Below are 6,083 nucleotides of genomic sequence, written 5' to 3'. Positions count from 1 at the left end.
CAGTACTCAGCTATAATATTGCTGTGGATTTCCTTTTAGGATCTCTTACAGGTGGTGTTCAATGGATTCTTTCAAGTTCTTTATCTTCTAGTTCCAAAACTTCAGAGAAATTTTTCTTATTAGTTTCTTGAAAGATACTTCCTAAACTCTTGTTTTGATCGTAACTTTCAGGTAGTCCAAAAATCCTTTATTGTCTCACCTTGATCTGTTTTCCAGATGAGTTGCTTTTGTAATAAGATGTTTCATATTCTCTTCTATTTTTTTCACTTTTTAAATTTAGTTTTATTATTTCTGGTTGTCTTAAAAAGTTGTCAGCTTCCCCATACATAGTTCTAATCTTTAGTGACTTACTTTGTTTGGGGAGTTTGGGGATTGACTTACTTTACTTTAATAAATTTCTTCATTTTCTTGCATTCCTTTCTTTTCTTCTTCTAATTCTCCCACCCCTCCCCCCCAAAAATATATCTCGTTTGATTTTTAAAGTTATTTTTAAGCAATTCCAAAAACTTTGGAGGGGGGTCTTGGGTCCATTTTCTTTTTCTTTGAAATTTTGAAAATGAGTGTTTTAATATCACTGCCTTCTGAATTCAACCCCTGATTTTCCTTCTTTCTAAGCTATCTTGGGTTCTTTCTCTTTCATGTACTCATTTTTTATTATTTTTTTCAGTAAGTTATTTTTAAATTATTAACTATCATGCTATTGTTGGACATTTCTCCCTATGTGTGTGGTTAACATATCAGGGTTCAGTTTTATTATTGTTATTTCTTAAGCTCTTTGAGGGTCTTTGAACTCTTGATTCTTCTAATTTCTATTTTACAGGGTCTCCAGCAACACCATTAGCTCTTAGTTTCTGCAGGGATTGTAAGCATCTTCTTACCTCTCTGTCTTGGTGCCTCAATCAAGGACTTGTTCTCCTAGGTTTCTTGCCTGTCTTTAACCATACTCACTGGGGTGTGTGTGTGTGTGTGTGTGTGTGTGTGTGTGTGTGTGTTTGCTCTGTCTCCTTCTCCATATATAGGCCCCAAAATCTTCTACCAGTTAGCAACCCAATCCCCAAATAGTTGATTGAAACTCCCAAAGCTGAAGTTATTGTCTACAAAGGCCCTAACGTGTATTGATTCAATTATTAGACTGGTGCCTCGAACACTCACAACTTCTTCCCAATTTGTTTCTCCCCAATTCTTTATTATTGTGGTTGCTTTAAAGTCCACTCAGAGCCATTATTTTTAATTTTTTGTCTGGAAATCTAGAGGGTGAGGCAATCCTCTATCCTATTCTGCCATCTTCCCACAATGTCTCTTATCCTTATATATCCTTAGTGACCTTTAATATCCTTCTTTACCTAAATCTATTATCCTATGATCCAGTCATTAAATCCCAACTCAACTACCATCTCTTCCTTTGGTTCAGTCAGGCAACAAGATGACAATGGATAGAGAATTGGATCTGGAGTCAAGAAGCCCCAAGTTCAAATCTAGTCATCAGATACCTACTAGTGTGTGACCCTAGGCAAATTAGTTAAGCTCTGTTTGCCTCAATTTCCTCCTCTACAAAATGAGAATAATAATTACACCTATTTCCAATGGTTTTTGTGAGAGCATTTCCATTAACCTGACTTGTACCTCAACTATATGGAGACCAAGGGTTAACTAACTAAAGGTCCATTTTAGATCTCAAACTCTTATTTTATTATTTATGATCTTAAATTCTTCATCATGATATTTTATTATTGTCCCAAGCTCCACAATATAAATTTAGGCAGAGAGAACCTAGTTTCTCTCTAAATGTTATAAATTTTCCTAACACGGCTCAGAGTGATTATAATTGAAGTCATAACTTTTCATCTAAAATAAACTCCCTGCTGCCACAAAGAATGATATACCACAAAAGAATCATTATATTGCACCGAGGTAATCACTATAATAAGGCATTCTGTGAGTAAGTTTTATATATATTTATATATGTGCATTTTGTCTCCCTCCAATAGAATGTAAACTCCTGGAGGTCAGAGATTGTTTTATTTTTTTCCTTTGTATCCCCAATGCCTAGCAAAGTTTCTGACCCACATTAGATACTCAATAAATGTTTACTGATTGGCTAATCTGTTCTTTCAACAAATATTTATAAGTGATCACTATATACAGAGCAACTAACTCTTGAAGAATCAAAGATTAATAATACCTGATTCCTACCTTCAAGATTTTTGCTAATTAATGAAAGATCCAAGTCAAGTACAATAAAATCATGTAAATACCCTGTAAGAGGATCAAACAAAGCATTATAAACAGTTCAGATGAAGGAAAGAAGACCTCTGGCTGGTAACATCAAGAAAAATATAATGGAGTTCCTAGCCTCTGAGTTGGGCTTTGAAACATAGTTGGGATTTCAATAGGTGAATAATTGTAAAGGAAAGCATTCCTGAGAAAGATCATAAAAGTAAAGCACAAAGTTAGGAAAATATAAGTCATGTCCTGGAAAGGGCGATTTATTCAATTTGGTTGGAATGTAGGGAATGTATAGGAGAGTAGTGTGGCATAAGACTGCCACCCAAAGGTTTTCCAGGCATGTGTACCATGTAAAGGGGACATAAGATTTCATGGCTGCAATCACTTTTTCTCCTTTGTGAAGTGGCAATGACCATTGATGCTAAGCCTCCTCCCACGGAAATTAATCCTGATCAAGCATGTATTATATTTCCTTTGTGCTTCTAAACAATGGCATCAACATTATTGTCCCACAGGTATTTATTACACACATAAAACTGACATTCCTGCTTTCCTATACCAAATACCTTACTGATCAGATGGTATATGCATAGGACAATAACAGTTATGCTCCAGGAGATAGCATATCTCCTAGCATCCTCCCTTCCCCAAGATCAGTACAGATCTCCTATGACTCAGGGCCTTGGAGCAAACTTAACTTGTTCCATCTGTGGCTTATGGGTTGCTTCTTGTTCACTGAATCTCAAATTTGTCACACATGTCTCCTATCAATGGTGAACACCCCACCATCTGCATTCCTCTTCCTCAAGCTCTTTACAAACACAATCCCTCCTAATCTGCATCCTTCAAGACCCTGCTTAAATGCTGAATACTACATAAAATCTTTCTTGGTTCCCTCAGCTAGAGAAATTTCTCTTGTATCTGATCTAATATATTTTGTAAACTTCTTAACAAATTTTAATTTAACTGTCTACATGCCACTGCCTTACTTGACTCTGTTTTGAGGGCACAAACTCTATTAATTATCTCCCAATGCCTAACAAAATTCATAATGAATAGATATTTGACATCTCCAGCCTTGCCCTGACACTTAAGTTCTGGTTCTGTTTCACTAACTATGTAATGGATTACACTTACTGCCTGTGAGACTTTGGCAAATCACTTAACTTCTCTGGGCTTCCATTTTCTCATGATTTTGAGGTTCATTTTAGAATCTCAATCTATTAGTATATTAATTATGATCCTTTTTAAAATAAAGATTTTATTTTTACCCATTATATATAATAACAAATTTCCACATTAGTGTTCCAAAGTTGTATGATCTGAATTATCTACTTCCCCTCCTTATTATTTATGATCCTAAATTCTCCACCATTATATTTCATTATTGTCTCAAATTTCAACAAGCCTAAACCTTAATATGCCACTCTTCACACTACCTCCCAAAACATATCCTGTAGATTTCCCTATTTCAATAAGCAAAATTATCACTTAGATATGTGGTAGGGGGAAGGGAGAAAATAAATTCCATGAACTTAAAAAACAACTCATGACAAAAGGAAGAAGGAAGGGAACTTGGGAAGCAAAAATCAAGAAAATCAAATCTTTCCTTTCATATCATATAAAAAAGAATTAAAACAATATAATCTCCAAAATTGTGAGTTATCCAAAAGATAATGGAGAAATGCATGGTGGGTGTAAGTTAGCTACAGTATACTTCCAATAATGACCTTTGCAAAAGGACATCTTTTACTGTGATGGAGGACATCTATGAGAATCCAAAAGACAAAATGATTGCTCACTTCAGTAAATTTATTCTATTAACACAGGAAAATCCAAGAGGCTAAAGAATATCTATGGTCAAATCTATGTTATATATGATATGAATGAGCAGCCTATAGAGCTGGTATCATTAGCTTACATATATGTACATGCACATATCATGCACATGCATGTGTATATATGCATGTGTAGTATACATAGTCATAAATATAACATGTACACATATGTTACATATTTTCTGTTTGTTTACATAAATATCCTGAGCAAAGCCTAAAGATGGTCAATGAAATAGGACAAAAGATGAAAGAGGAGAAAGAGGACTAGATTGAATTGGGGGCAATTGTATAGCATTTTCAATGACCTCCAAAATTCTCCCTGAAACACAGATTCATCTCTTTATCATCAGTATTTTTCCAAATAAGCAGCATTGCCTAGAGCAGCATTGATGAAGTATTAGCATGAGTGCCAGGTGGACATGAGAACTCAAAAACATTCACCGATGCTGGCCTAGAGGATAAACAGCTGACCTGAGTCAGGAAAACCCGGGTTCAAGTCTCAAAGATGACATATACTGGGTATATGATCCTAGGCAATTCACTTATCCTCTCAATGCCCTCCAGGTATTATAAGACTATAAGATGAAAAAAGATGTCTTATTTGTGTTTGGTGGAGGAAGTTCCTCACCAGTAACTCCCTATGTCAATGAAATCACTGGTCCTGCTCTTTCCCTCTCCCTCCATCAAATGTTTCTTGTCAAAATACTATATTGTCTGAAGTCATGAAATATCATGATTTCCAAAGAATCAAAATTACACTTCACCCAAGGGGGAACAGAGAGACAGACACATGATGAGTGTGTAAATAGGCCACAGAACATCAATAAAGATAGAATGAATACAAAAAGTTGCATGAAAAATATCATTAAAGAGATGTATGACTGAAAAAGGAGAAAGGCTGGTCATCTGGCAAGAGTGAAGAATGACAGATGGGCAGCCTGGTACTGTACTGATATCCACAGAATGCTAAAGGATTAAAACAAAGGCCTCCAACACATTGGGCAGGTTCTCCATGAAGGGTTTATGGGAGAATATAGATAAGAACCATAATGAAAAAGCTTGGATGAGTTGTGGTTTGCCCTGATATAATGAATACTTTCACAGATGATATCCAGGACCCATTGAAATATTAAGTAATAGGTAATTTTTATATAAATAAAATTTTATACTTAATATTTAAGTGGAAATTTGCCACTAGTATCTAATATTTTTTCATATACTTATTCATTTTTTTTGGAACACAAATACTCTATGGAACCATTTAGGAAATGCTATCATAGACAGAGGCTTTCCACTGGACTCTGGAACTTCAGGTCTGGGAGCTTCCTCTTTGGACATGGCTTACAAGTCTAACTTGAATGCCCATATTCCAGGTGCATCACTGAACCCAGCTGGGAGTGTCCATTCTCTTTCTGCCACCATGGTAGCATCCACCCAGTACCAAAGGCTGATCAATGATTATGGACCACTACTTCTAGGTTCTATCCAGGGTACAGGGAATAGCTCAAAACACATATGTAGAATTTCTAGCTATCGATGAAGAGCTAGGGAAAGAGATCACACCCAAATATTCTGGGAGCAAAAAAGCCATGAAGAGGCGAAAATGATACATCATTCATGCTCAAGGATTAATCAGGGAAAGTTTGGCAGAGACAGAATTGAATGAAAACCTCCTTCCTTCCATTTCTTTATGAAGAAAGAACAATATAATTTCTGGTGACTTTCAAAACATTCAGATGAATTTCTTATTTCCATTGTTCTAAAAGTTTGGGTTCTTTTCCTTTTTCTTTCTCCCATTCCCAACACATAATCTTTAATAATAGAATAAAAGATGATTTTTGCAGTTGATATTATACTCTTTTTTATTATATCCTATATATTAATATAATATATAATATTATACACATACATGATGTGTATTTTATATATGTGTATATGTATATGAATGTGTTTGAAGATTTTTGCTATATGTGTATATATGTTTTGAAGATGAGTAATATTTATAGAGATATATATCAT

General features: G+C 35.0%; 1 pseudogene; it reads left to right on the top strand.

Annotated features, from left to right (window-relative positions):
• Nucleotides 1-5,397: 5,397 nt before the first annotated feature.
• Nucleotides 5,398-5,758, top strand: LOC100617686 (cyclin-dependent kinase 2-associated protein 1-like; annotated as a pseudogene).
• Nucleotides 5,759-6,083: the final 325 nt, after the last annotated feature.

Source organism: Monodelphis domestica, chromosome 3 (genome assembly GCF_027887165.1).
Source record: "Monodelphis domestica isolate mMonDom1 chromosome 3, mMonDom1.pri, whole genome shotgun sequence".
Taxonomy (NCBI): domain Eukaryota; kingdom Metazoa; phylum Chordata; class Mammalia; order Didelphimorphia; family Didelphidae; genus Monodelphis; species Monodelphis domestica.
Note: the sequence above shows the minus strand (reverse complement) of the source record. Positions and strands in the feature narration are given on the sequence as shown.